Raw genomic sequence first — 15,112 nt, forward strand, 5'->3', positions numbered from 1 at the left:
CACCACACACATACGCACGCACACATTCACACACACACACACACACATATACAAACACACATAAATATCCTTCCATATTCAGAAATATATATGCATTTCAGTATGTGTATGTACGCATGTATTTATATATGCATATATATACGCATTAATGTGTGTGTGCTTGTCTGTGCACGTGTATCTGTGTGTGTGTGTGTGTGTGTGTGTGTGTGTGTGTGTGTGTGTGTGTGTGTGTGTGTGTGTGTGTGTGTATGTGTGTGTTTCTGTTCTCAATTAATGGATAGGATTTAAATGTAGATTATATAAGTCTTTCTAGACACTAATCTAAGACAGAAATTAACGGGCTCTCAGACTGGACCGCACGTATATCATTTATGATGTGAATAATTTAACGATTACACATCAAAAGATGTCTGCCATAGAAATTTGACTTCACTGCTAATGATCATATTTAGGGCAGCGAGCAGGCAAGAGTGGCGAGCTGTAATGGGAGAGGAGCTGGCAGAAATGTTAGCACGCCGGGCAAAATGCTTAGCAGCATTTCATCCTTCTTTGCTTTCTGAGTTCAAAATCCACCGAAGTCGACTTTGCCTTTTATCCTTCCAGGGTCGATAAACTAAGTAACTGTTGGATGCTGAGGTCCTTGTAATAGACTTAACCTCTCCCCCAAATTTTCAGGCTTATAGTAGAAAAGATTAACATCATTTGCGAGCTGACAAAATTGTTAGCAGGACGAGCGAAATGCTTAGAGGTATTTTGTCTATTTTTATGTTCTAGGTTCAAATACCGCTGAGGTCGACTTTGTTTTTCATCTCTTTGAGGTCGATAAATTAAGTACCAGTTGAGTACTGGGTCGATGTAATCGACTAGTCCGCTCCCCCAAAAATGTCAGGCCTTTTGCCTTTAGTAGAATGGATTATTATTACTATTATTTACTCTGGCGGCGAGCTGGCAGAATCGTTAGAACTCCGAGCTAAATTCTTAGCAGCATTCTTTATGTTCTGGGTTCGAATTATGCCGAGGCTGATTATGCTTTTCAAACTTTTGGGATCATAAATTAAGTACGACTCAACCAATTTCTTCTATGTAATCGACTCATCCACTTCCCAGAATTTGCTGACCTTGTGCCAAAATTTGCCATCAATGATAATTATATATAGCAAACTAGTTCGTTAAGAAAATTTCTAATGTAGGTGGAAGCACTATTTATCCTGAGAAGTAATTTTTATCACCACTTAAACGTGGATGTTCTTTAAGACCAGACGATACTGCTATTTTAACAACAGGAAGACGCTTCCTCCAACTGGCTATACAGTGGAATTCGCACTCGGTATATATTGCAAAAGGGTAAAGAATTCCATACTATCCTTGCTCGGAGACCACTATATCACGTGATTTCTATCTTATTAGATCATATTCAGTGATGGTACAGGAAATTTAATTTTCTCAGTTCCCAGTTGACAGGCATTGTTCTACTACCTAACGTAACCATGTAGCAAACTTCATATCCGTATTTAAATTAAAGTCAGTTATATGAATAATTAGAAAGTAATGACGAAGCTCTAAATATAAATAATGTAACGTAATATATACACTAACCTAACATATTAAAAGTGCGGGATTTCTAACGGGAATTGTACATTTTATATGTATTACTGGAGACATCGTCAGCGATTAAAATTTCAGAGAATCTTTCAAAATTAGTCAAATTCATTTATACCTATCGTTATAAATATATGTCGTATTTGTGGGTGAAGGCGCGTGACGTAGTGGTTAAGGTAGTCGACTCACGATCGTAAGGTCGTCAGCTTAATTCTCGGTGACGCGTTTTGTCTTTGAACAAGACATTTTATTTCACGTTGCTCCAGTCCACTCAGCTGCCAAAAATGAGTTGTACCGGTATTTCAAAGGGCCAACCTTGTCACATCCTGTGTCACGCTGAATCTCCCTGAGATCTACGTTAAACGTATACGAGTCTCTGGAATGCTAGGTCACTTGCTCCTTAACTTCACGAGCAAAGTGTTCCATTGATCAGATCATCTAGAACACGCATCATGGTAACCGATGGAGAGCAAGTTTTAGATATTAGTGGAGATTGAATTGTCTCCCCAGAGAAGCAAATTTCATATGCTTTTCAGCAGATTAACTAGTAAAGTTACTCTCATCTTTTTCAAGCTATAAATACGAATGTTAACCCGCGATGCAAATCTAGTAATCATACATATAGACGCAGGCGTGGCTATGAAGTAAGAAGGTTGCTTCCCAACCACATGGTTCAGGTGTCAGTTCCACTGTACAGCACCTCGAGAAAGCGTCTTCTACTATATCCTCGGCCGACCAAAGCCTAGCGAGTGGATTTGGTAGTCGGAGACTGAAAGAAGCCCGTCGTATATATATGTATATATATATATATATATACATATATATATATGTGTGTGTGTGTGTCTGTGTGTGTGTGTGTGTGTGTGTGTGTGTGTGTGTGCGCGTGTGCGTGCGTGCGTATCTGTGTTTGTCCCGCACAACCGCTTGACGATTGATGCTGGTGTATTTACGTTTCCCGTAACTTAACAATTCGGCAAAATAGATCGATCAAATAAGTACCAGGTTTTTAAAAAATAAGTCTTGGGGTCGATTTGTTCGACTGAATCCCTTCAAGGCGATGCCCCACCTTAGCCGCAGTCAAATGACTGAACCAAGTGAAAGATATAGGTTCAAGATGCATCTGATGGACTCGCATTTAACTCTGAGTGTGGCGATCATATGTGTAACGCCTTTCCAACCGTGACTAATATAAGTAACGGTGTCGTGTCCCGCCTGCGATGATAGAGGACGCAGAAATGAAACTATAAGTAACGTGACCTAAGGTAGCTAGACTATCTTTCATCTATTACTTATTTCAGTGATACGACTGCGTCCAGACTGGAGCACCGCCTTCAAGAAGTTTTAGTCGAATGAGTCAACTCCAGTACTTATTTTTTTTTTTCTAAGGCTGCTATTCTATTGGTCTCTTGTGCCTAACAACTAAAAAATGGAACGCAAACACACTAACTTGGTGTGAAGCAGTGGTTGTGGACAAACACAGACCCAAAGACGCACACACACAAATACAGAGAGAGAGAGAAACACATATACGCACACGCAAACACACACACACGGTGAGGTTCTTTCGATTTACATCTACCAAATCCACTCAAAAAGCTTTCGTCAGCCTGAGGCAATAGTAGAAAATACTTACTCAAGGTTCCACGCACTGCAACTAAACATGGAACCATATGGTTGGGAAGCAAGCTTCTTTCCACAGAGCCATGCCTACGCCTGTATTCCAAGAAATATTACTCCACCTGCGATTCCGTATTCTTTTTCATTTTGTAGGTAAAGATCTTTTCTACGTAGATTTATTTGTAATTGCACTCCATAACATGTGTGTGTGTCGATAGATAGATAGAGAGAGAGAGAGAGAGAGAGAGAGAGAGAGATTGACATATATATATATATATATATATATATATATATATATATATATATATATATACACACACACACGTACGTACATACACACACAAATACATATGAGTTGTGCGTGTGTGTGTGTGTGTGTGTGTGTGTGTGTGTGTATTCTTATGCTAGATTATATTGTTGTGTCTGGGAAATTTCAGCTTTTGTCGCTTTGGATTCTTTTCATGTATAAAAGCACATTTCCTTTTCTTATAGACTGATTAACGTCGTCATCTTGATATAATCAAACGTTTTGGCCGTTATACTTTCCAGCCTTCCTCAGATGTCATGTTCAATAATATTTTCAAAAGTGATCTGAGATCTTTATTCAGTTTTGGGGAATAGACTCAATACAGTCTGATTATCCCTGCCATGAATATTCTTGTAATAGTTATTCTAATACTATTGATGTTGTCTCTACGTTCCGATTGAATCGCAGTACATACCCATATACGGACTTACAGATTGAATGCACGATCATCAGGTAAGCTGATACATCTTAGACTTGTCTCTGAGTGGTTAACTCCAATAATCTTCTCTCATGTAGTACAATTAGCTGATGGAAATTAGAAGCTTAATGTTTAACATTTTACAATCCAGAAACTGCCTAACAAAGATTATCTTTTATTAATTATTAGCGATGGAAGGAGTATCAACACGAAAAGATAATTTTATATTGAACCTAACATGAACTTCCTATTACAACACCAAATACCACGTTATTAGACTTACATAAGCGCTTGGTGCATAAAAGCACACATACAGATCGCAGTCGGTAAGAAACGTCTATCATCGTCGCCCGAATTCCCATATCTCTATGATCTATATATTTCTTTTATGCATGAAGCGTCTATTTGAGAGGATTTTTCAAGATTAATAACGCAATATTTGGTGTCCTAACAAAACATCCCTGTTAAGTTGGACATAAAGATTACTTTTCGGTATTATTACTACCTCTCTAATCCATAATTAGTGTTAATAAGCTCGCTTGTTATTTGCGACATCAGCGTCTGAAAAGATGCTAATGTTTTCTATATAACATGGCAGCCAGATTTGACAAGCATGTAGTGACCAGAAGTTTTCCAGTAATAAATTTCAGTAGAATGAAATCACGTGATATGGGAATTCTGGTGCCCATGACAGACGAATTTCGTCTACTACAATCTATGTGTATGCTTTCATGTACCAAGTGCCTATATGAGTGTATCTTTCAATGCGGATAACGTAATATTCGGTATTCTAGCAGTTTCTTTTATATCATTAAGTCAAGTTCCTATAGACTGTTACTAGTTCACATATTTTAACAATATGCTTGATTCTATCATCGGTGCTGTTTCGTCCAATGTCAGTCCCATGTGAGCAGAGTAAAGATAAAATTCATACTTGAAAATCTTTTCTTCGTTTTTTTGGTTTTTTTTATTTTATTTTAAGCGTATTTAAGAACGCACTTGTCTGTGTCATTTTCACATTGAGAATTCTGATTTCCCGAATATTTTGCTTCTATTTCTAGCACATTGATCGCCGTATGGTGGCATCTACATTGGAGAAATACCTATCTGGTTATACTACTTGTCTCCATCATGTTACATATCATATGTGTGTATTATATATTTAGGATAACTCAGTATACAAAATAACACTCTATGCTTAATTACTTATATCGTGAGTAATATAATTAATTGCTTTTGGGAATTTGTATACAACTGAGAATTGAGACAGTTTGGCATAGCTCTGGGCTGTGAATATTTCACTTACTCTTTGCTACACGACTATTTGTACACCAGTTGACTGACTCTGGGCATGCGTGTGTCTATATGAATACGTGCGTGTGTATTATGAACGCGCAAATGTTTCAATAGATATGTATTGTGTGTGAGTCGGTGTCTTTGTGCGATGTATATATACGAGTATGCTTGTATATACATATACATACATATATATATATATATATATATATATAGAGAGAGAGAGAGAGAGAGAGAGAAAGAAAGAAAGAAAGAAAGAAAGAAAGATAGATAGATAGATAGATAGATAGATAGATACATGCATACATACATACATACATACATACATATACACATATACATATGCATATATATATACATATGTGTGTATGTGTATCTCTTTCCGAATATCGTGCTCGTGTGTTAGTTTGTCACACCATCCATAGAATATATTATTTCCCTGCGAATAAATACATCTCATTACATTCAAGATAACCTACACGTCCTTAGGTATCTGATTATAGAAACATTAAGGTAAGCCACCGTGAAAAATGATCTTGTTTTTCCATCTCTCGTTATACGTCGTTCTGTTAAATTCCTCTCATATGAATTCCAACAGCTGGTCTATTTGAGGTGTCCAAACAGATTTTGGCAAAACTTTGGCAAAATATTCATCTAATTGAAACTAATCAACATATTGTTACTGAAATTAACCGAATCGTCAATATTGGCTGAAGGAAGAATTGGTAAGGTAAGTGCCTGGCTGTGATAATTATGCCTTCTTTAATTTCACGACATCTATGAAGAAGTGGGGGAAATTTAATGCAGCCGTAAAAGTCGGTATGATATACAATACAAAGTATTCTAATTTTGTAAATTATAAATATAAGTTCAACTCTGAAAAGAATTCTGTGTGGGATCGAAACCGTGTCACACTTGTTTGCTGAACATGTGCTATTTTCTCACCTATCACATTCATCCCTACTTCTCTCTCTCTCTCTCTCTTTCTTTCTTTCATTCTCTATCTCTCTCTTTTTCTCTCCCCTCTCTCTCTTTCTTTCTTTCACTCTCTATCTCTCTCTTTTTCTCTCCCCCTCTCTCTTTCTTCCCCCTCTCTCTCTCTCGCGCTCTCCCTCTCTCTCTCTCTCTCTCTCTCTCTCTCTCTCTCTCTCTCTCGTTCTTTCGCTCTCTGTCTCTCTCTTTCTCTCTCCCCTCTCTCTTTCTTTTTCCGTCTTTCTCTTTCTTGAAAGAAGAATGTTCTGAGCAACACGATTTATTCCATAATATTACTAGTTTCATTAACACGTTACCAGAATTGTTGTAATATTAATATATAATATAGTAAGCAATACATCATAACAATATTTTAAGCGATACAGGAAAATGACGACTCTTCAGGTATATGAATAAACTGGTTTGCTGAACTCGCCATTATTCTGCTGACTATTGACTTCTAGCTCACGATGCTATACCCTAACTGAATTCATACATACATACATACATATATACATACATACATGTAAGTAAATGCTTAACTGTCAGTCTGGAAAAGCCTGGATTTTCAGAAAAAGAAATCAACCAATTGATTCTCACATTCTGTAAGCAGAACAATAAAATTATGCAAGAGTTTTCTCGTGTTTAAAATATGACATTGTTTTCCTAATCTACATTCCAAAGATGGCGCCTTGTATGTTTGTTAGATACCAGCTCCTCCTTGATAGGAAGAATTTAAATGATCAAATATAGAAGAGACATACATACATACATTCATACATACATATACATTATACATATATACATACACACATACATATGCAGACATACTAATATTTAGGAAACTAGTCGTGCTCTAAATGGAATTAGACTCTGAGCCAAATCGCACGCTAACGAGGAAACAGGTTATATTCCATGCAGCTTTTTTAAGAAGAACAGCAAAAGCTATCCTTCTTGAAAAAGAAATTAATTAGCGAAGTGAAAAAGGGTTATCCAGCATAAAAGAGAAAAGCTAAAGTTTTAAAAAATGTATGTATGTATTGTATGCATGTATGTATGTATGTATGTATGTATGTATGTATGTATGTATATATATATGTATATATATGTATATATATATATATATATATATATATATATATATATATATATATATATATATATATATATATCACCAACAAGAAGAAATTATGAATGCGAAACAAAGGCTTAAAAAATGTATATCAACAATAGCACGTGAGTCATTTATCCTGGAAAACTAAGCGTTTAAATCAAATGTCAAATAAATTTACAGGTCGTAAAAGAAAAATGCTTAACACTGAAGTACACAACGTAGGCAAAAATTCAAGTTTAATGGGAGAAAATATGAAACAAAAATATTCAGCACAATTAAGAAGTGCACAATATATCTGAAGATAAAAGCATAAGATACAATAGGAATATATACTCAGCAAGAAACTCACCCAACATATTAAGAATTACACGTAACTGAAAAGACACTGAATTTAACAAGATCCTCGATTTCTGACAGAAACACATGGCTAGTGACAGTTGATATATTTCGGAAGCAGTTAATGAGTTAGAATCAACGTATGAGTGATTGTTTGGATGAATAAAATGTACTATTGATACGAAAAGACTCTCAGTCCATTTTCTATAAGAGGCTGTGTATTCATTTGGAGAGCAATAATGTTCAACCAGAAGAACAGTAAGGGCGTAAGAGAGTCATGAACATCGGCCATCGGTAAACCAAGCTTTGTAGAAGACTTAAAAAGCAGAAAAATAAAATTCAACATGGCCTACAGTGATTGCCGAAAAGTATGTTGAAATATTACTCATTCCTGGATACTGGAGTTACTCTGCATGTAGGGAACAGTTCAATTGCTAATAAAATGTAAAATACATCAGCCAGGATATGCGTCAGTTTTGAAAGCGACAATATCATTTCAAAGCAAATTTAAAATAATTGAAACTATCCAAATACATATAAAGTAAAGTAAAGACCTTACTTCGGTCATGAATGACCATGGGATCGCACCTAGAAAGTTCCTCTTCGTGGTACAAGTCCGAGCAAGGTTGTACATGGAAACCAGCAATGACCCATGCACACCAGCCTCCCCTCTCCACGCCACCAATGTTATCCAAAGGAAAGGCAAACGCCGATACAGCTTGACACCAGCGACAGCGCAACTCATTTCTACAGATGAGTGAACTGGAGCAACGTGAAATAAAGTTCTTGCTCAGGCACATATCACACAGCCCTGTCAGCGAAACGAACTCACAACTTCACGCACGTAAACTCGACGCACTAACCACTGAGCCATGCGTCTTCACTCCAAATACATATAAGTGGAATATTCTAAAGAATCTCATTGTCTCTGCTTTATACTTTTGCCTGGTTCTGAGATCATTAACAAACTTATTGAGTGCAACTAATGAAAATACAGAGACGAAATATAAACTATGTTATCTACATAAATTACTTGAAATTTTTTACACGGGATAATATACATTAAAACAAAAAAAATTACTAAAATGTTCTCAGAAATTTAATCATGACAGAAATAAGTATAGGATTAGACGAAAAGGAGAAGCAAATTTACTAAAGCTGAAAACATTAAATTAGATGAAAACTCTAAAATCAAGGAAATGAGATCGGAACCACCCATGCAAATATCTTAGGAGCAGATAAAAATGATAACGTACAGAAATGAAGAAAATTAGAGAAGACGTCTTCAAAGCAATCAGACTAATATTAAACGTTAACTGCAGAACTAGAAATATGATAGTAAGTATAAATAAGCCACCATCGTAAGTATAAAGTATAGTTTCCGTATTATAAACTGTAAGTTAAGTGAATTGAGGCGCTTAAATAGGAGAACCAGGAAAGTAAAGGTAGCATTCCCAAGTCACCAGGCCTTGAAACTGGTATTGATAGGAATTTATCTACCCCATACAGAAAGAGGATAGGATCAAATGAAAAAGGAAAAAATATATCACTAGTACAGTATGACAACAGTAGGACTTCAAAAGATATTTACGAGTAAGCCAAAGTTACGTAAATGTAATTAAGAAACATGGAGAAAAGCCCGGTATTTGTGTCCGTGTGGGCGCTCCTGTGTGTGTGTGTGTGTATGTGTATACACACACACACACACGCATACACACACACACACACACACACATAATAGTGTATAAACAATTAAGTATTTATATACGAAAGAGGTGACCTTTGAGACAGGAAACCTTACATGCAAGAAAGGGAAGTCAAAGCCCAAACCACGAATAAAAGCAATATCAAAGGGAATGAAAACAAAGAATATTGTTATTAGTTAACCCCAAACTCGACTTTCTGTATTAATGAGCAAATAAATTAATTTGTCATCTGTAGTTCATCGCTAGAATTAATATATAGTTATGTACCTAATACTCACCAAAATACTCGTGCGTGTTGCATACTTGTACATTATATTTTCAAATCTACTGCGCAAGCGCAGTTACATTCGGCTGCAAATAAAAATAAAATTAAATAACAAAAATTTTACTGTGAAAATCAAAAGGGTAGAAAATTTAGAAAAATGTTCATACCGGTGGCTAGCATGCGTAATAAAGTCAATAGACAACATATTTTCATATATGATAGTGTACAAACACTTGAGTATTTATACATGGAAGAGGTGACCTTGCACAGGACATATTACAAGCTAGAAAGGGCAGTCAAAACCCAAATCACGAATAAAAGCAATTTCAAAAGGAATGAAAATAAAAAATATTTTTATAATTTTAGCGACTTCACTGATGAAGCACAGATGACAAATTAATATATATAGACGCCTCTGATGACACTCCAATAAGGTTCGAAGGTCTATTAAGGTTGTTCATCCTTTTTTTCAATCTGTGGAGAAATGGCTAAAATTTGCTCTGTTTATACTTATACCATATGTTGCATATATATTATATCATACCTTGATAAAATGTGGACTAAGATCCCCGTCGTCAGGCCGCTGATATTTATAGTGTTAAATACTTTCGGTATGCAAATTAGGGACTCCTTCATGAGGCATGCTGATAAGATCAGAACGAACAAAAAATGAATTAGTTAATCCCGAACTCGAGTTTCTCTATTAATTGTCAAATAAAGTAATTTGGAATCTGTAGATCCTCAGTGAGTTCGCTAATTAATGAATAATTATGCAGTTGCAAATATGTACTGAAAACACGTGTGCAAGACAGCTACATATTCATCCATAATGGATTCGAACTAGGTGCACAAGCGTAAGCATATAGTCCAGCAGTAAATAAACAAATTTAAAACTGTGTCCTATATGGCTTCAGAAATATAAATATTACTATCGTAAATATAAGGGTAAAAAATCAAAATTATTTATTACCAGTGGTTAGCATGCATAAATAAAAGTCTTCAGACATAACATATTCTTAAAAATATAAAGTGTATAAAATATTGTTATAACAGCGTGCCTCATGAATTCTTTTTTCATAGGTTGGGTTTTACCTGCCCTTTCTAGCTTATAAAGTGTCTCTGTGTATAAACATATCTTATACACTTTGTATTTTTAAATACATACGTACATACATACATACATACATACATACATACATACATATGCAGATGCATACATATATGTAAAAAGTGAGTAACGATTGAAAAAGAAAAAAAAAATTATAAAATAGATTAACACGAACCTTTCAGAATGAAGTTCGTCGAAAACTTCATTCTAAAATGTTCGTTTCCTTCTCATTTCCAACGTTCTCTGGGTTTTTTAATAGTTAATAATTTCAAAGACAATCTTTTTTTCAAATATTGTGACAGTATGAAATATTCTTTACAAAAATGTTGAATATGCAAATATGAATGTGAGTGTGTGCATGTGTGTGTGTGTGTGTGAGAGAGAGAGAGAGAGAGAGAGAGAGTGTGTGCGTGTGTGTGTGTGTAGATACGTAGGTATATATATATATATATATATATATATATATATATACACTGCGTGTCAAATTGTTAGACAGCTCAGTTTTTCACAATAACAGGGCATTTAATCGTTCGATTCCAGATATTTTCCCACTGACAGGGTACCTCTAGTAACAACCCTCGATTTACCCTTATCAACCCTCGAACGGACAGTAGAAAACTCCACAAATTCCTGCACAGTTCGATGATCTCTTCCCAGCAGCTTTGATATTTCCAATGTCAATTTTGTTTTTCCAAACTCTGGGACGATGGTGGACTTCTCATTTGATGTTAGATCACGGTTTTGGTCACATAATAAGAACGGTAAAGATATTTTTGCTTCACGAAAATGTTTATATCTGCGCGAATCAAATTTATTTTGCTACAATATGCGCAGGCAGATGTTGTTATCATTCAGTGAAAAAATATCTGGAATCGATACTCTGCTATTTCGAGAAAACAGATAATTTGACGAGTAGTGTGTATATATATATCATTATTATCCTCTTAATTTTCAGTCATTTGACTCCGGCAATCCTAGAGCACGCACACAGATATATATTAATGTATCAATATATACATTTCTATAATATGTGTCTATGTATATATATACATATATGTGCGTGTGTGTGTAACATATGGTATAATTATAAACGGGACAGATTTTAACCATTTCTCCGCAGACTGAATAAATGATGAACAACCTTAATCGATTTTCAAACCTTATTGGATTCTCATCGTGAGAGTCGTCCGCATCAGTCTTGACAGTCTCCAGCGAAACAATCAGCCAAAACTGTTTATATACTCAACAAATGCAGCAGTTACTCTATGAAGGAGTCTTTCATTTGCATACCGAAAGTGTTTAACACTCTATATACATACATATGTGGGGGTGAGAGAGAGAGATAAAGTGAGAGAGAAAAAACGGTGAACAAGGTGTTACGCTGCCCCAAAAATAGCTGCGCAAGCCACAACCCGCAAACTGCACAAAACAATTTCAATTCTATGTCACATTTCTGGGTTCGTCCTACATGGGGCAACAGCTATTCAACATATCTTTACAATTCTGCAACACGTGACAGTAACGGCAAGAGCCAAACCATTAACAACAGTAACATACCTAACCAAAAGGAAAATAACGACCCGTCTGCAAGGTCAAGGCAGAGTTCAGAAATCATAACTGCAGCGTTGTTACCACCAACACCATCACCACCATCACTATTTTGTGCTATAGTAGAGACAACAACCAATTTGAAAACAGTCTGTTTGGCAACAACCAAAACCACCAAGTCGGCCATTTTCGCTGTAACCGGCAAATCCATCACAGCTGAGACTGAAACAAGAGCAGCATAGGCAGCTAAATCTACGATCAGTTAAAGCAAGAGGATGTTTTGCTAACGCAATTCGAGTCAATGGATAAATTAAGCTGCAGAGTGAAATAATTAGAATTCAAAAGCAGCAAAAGGAAAGTAAACTTGGAATCTTCAATTGATTGTTACATGGTAAGTAATTGATGCATCGTTGTTAAGACTCTGCTGGTTGTAAACCAACCCCAACTCACCTGTCTGCAACCCGTGTAGAAACAAGACTTTTGTCAGAGAATTCAGTGTAAGTGATATCAAATTAGGGTCTGAATTAGAAGCGAGGAAACACTCCGGAGCCCCCGTTAAATATTAGTTTATCCTCATCCCATTATACACGGGCAAACGAGGTGTGAAGTTGAGGATAGTAGATATGACATGAGAAATAAAGATCTGTGTGGCTGGCAGTGGCGGTTTTGCCCCATGACGAGAGAGGGACCATCATGGAGATACACGGGAAGCGACAAGAAAATTGGTCGGTTATAAAGCATAGAGCTAATAATAGAATTGAATGAAGAGAAAACGAAAGCCATCCTCGAACTAATCGAACAATCATATGGTATTAGATTAATAATAGTGTTAGAGGGCACAAATTCAAGGTGTTATATTTGTAGAGCGACCAACCATTAAGAGTTTTCTACCCACGGCAGACGATATATGAAAGGAAGCCCCCAATGCTGCCAATGCCACAACCTCATAAGTATAAGAACAATAATGGGCAAATAAAACAACCTCAAAAACTTCATTAGTAAAATCGGCAGCAGCTGTGAAGATGGCAGCAGTAACAACAGCATACGTAATAACAACAAATGCAGTTCGGAAAGAAACGTTGGGTGGAGTCGTTATGTTATATCGGAAAGTCGCAGATCTCACAATACGAACACTGGTAAATCACTGGTGCTGGACGTGACCAGCAGCGATGGCCATATCTATTGCTGGTAACTGCCTAGGCTTCAACATGCGTGAGGTTGTCTGATTTACTGAGGCGTCTAGAGTCTTTTTCCAGGAACGTCTCTCTTTCTTTAGTGTTAGCTGGAGGTTGGAATTTCATCTTGGATGCACGTTAAAACCGTGTGAGGCTAGCTAAAAGGACAGCCATGAAAAAATCACATAAACTTAATCGGACGTTTCTAAGAGGATTTAGTCGACTAAACCAACTCTAATACTTTATGTTATCGACCCTAAAGAGTTTGAAAATCGAGATTGAACAATATGAATTACAATATTAAAAGAAGGGTAATACTCACATAAAACTTTTAAATACACTAGCAATATATTATTTCTAGCACAGAGCGTAATGTTACATATTTTCTATTAGAATACTGTCAATTATGTGGAGGTGCAATGGCCCAGTGGTTAGGGCAGCGGATTCGTGGTCATAGGATCGCGGTTTCGATTCCCAGACCGGGCGTTGTGAGTGTTTATTGAGCGAAAACACCTAAAGCTCCACGAGGCCACAGCAGGGGATGGTGGCGAACCCTGCTGTACTCTTCCACCACATCTTTCTCTCACTCTTACTTCCTGTTTCTGTTGTACCTGTATTTCAAAGGGTCAGCCTTGTCACACTGTGTCACGCTGAATATCCCCGAGAATTACGTTAAGAGTACACGTGTCTGTGGAGTGCTCAGCCACTTGCACGTTAATTTCACGAGCAGGCTGTTCCGTTGATCAGATCAACTCGAACCCTCGACGTCGTAAGCGACGGAGTGCCAACATCAACAACTGTCGATTATATCGTTCTTATCGATATTGTTATCGATTTTGACACCTTGGAAGGATGAAAAGTATTGATTCGCCCGGTACGATTTGAAACCTGAACGTTAAAAGAGAAGAACGCTGACAATAAGTTAACTGTCAATTACGATGCTTGCGTGGAGTTAAACAAGCTGAAGATGACAACGACAACATAGAGCGTGTATGGGTAGCGAACATCGGGTAAAAGTCATTGCGAAGTTGTCAGTTGGAAGTCTGCCATGGCTGAGCAGATGCCAAACGGAAGTCAAACGGAAATGACGGGCAGAACTCTATTAACACATTACGGAGAAATGGTGTTAAAAGGGTTGAAATCTGTCAGTGTTGAAAGACTATAAGACAAGGCTACTCTTTATTTATTTATGCATTTGTTTTGAATGACCTATCAAAGACAGGTCAACTGGGAAAGAATAGTTGTCGGGTTTTATGTATGTGGACCACAGTAACGACGATAACGCTGGACAACAATAATAACAGCAACAACAAAAGCAAAAACAACGGCAATTTCTTCCACTCCGACAACGGCTTCGATGATAACAATGACTGCAAAAGCAGTGACAATGATGACTACTTAGACTGGCACACGGCCACAAATCCGTAAAAGAGACAGCGGAGGGGTTAGCTGAACGACCGAATCACCACCCTAGTACTTACATTCACATGTATTGTGTGCCGTGTATATGTATGTATGTATAGATGTATGTATGTATGCATGTATGTATTATATATGTATGTAGGTGTGTATGTATATATGCATGCATGCATGCTTGTATGTATGTATGCGTGTTTCTGTATATATATATATATATATGTATTTCTCTTTC

Source organism: Octopus bimaculoides, chromosome 8 (genome assembly GCF_046866305.1).
Source record: "Octopus bimaculoides isolate indiv1 chromosome 8, ASM4686630v1, whole genome shotgun sequence".
Lineage (NCBI taxonomy): Eukaryota > Metazoa > Mollusca > Cephalopoda > Octopoda > Octopodidae > Octopus > Octopus bimaculoides.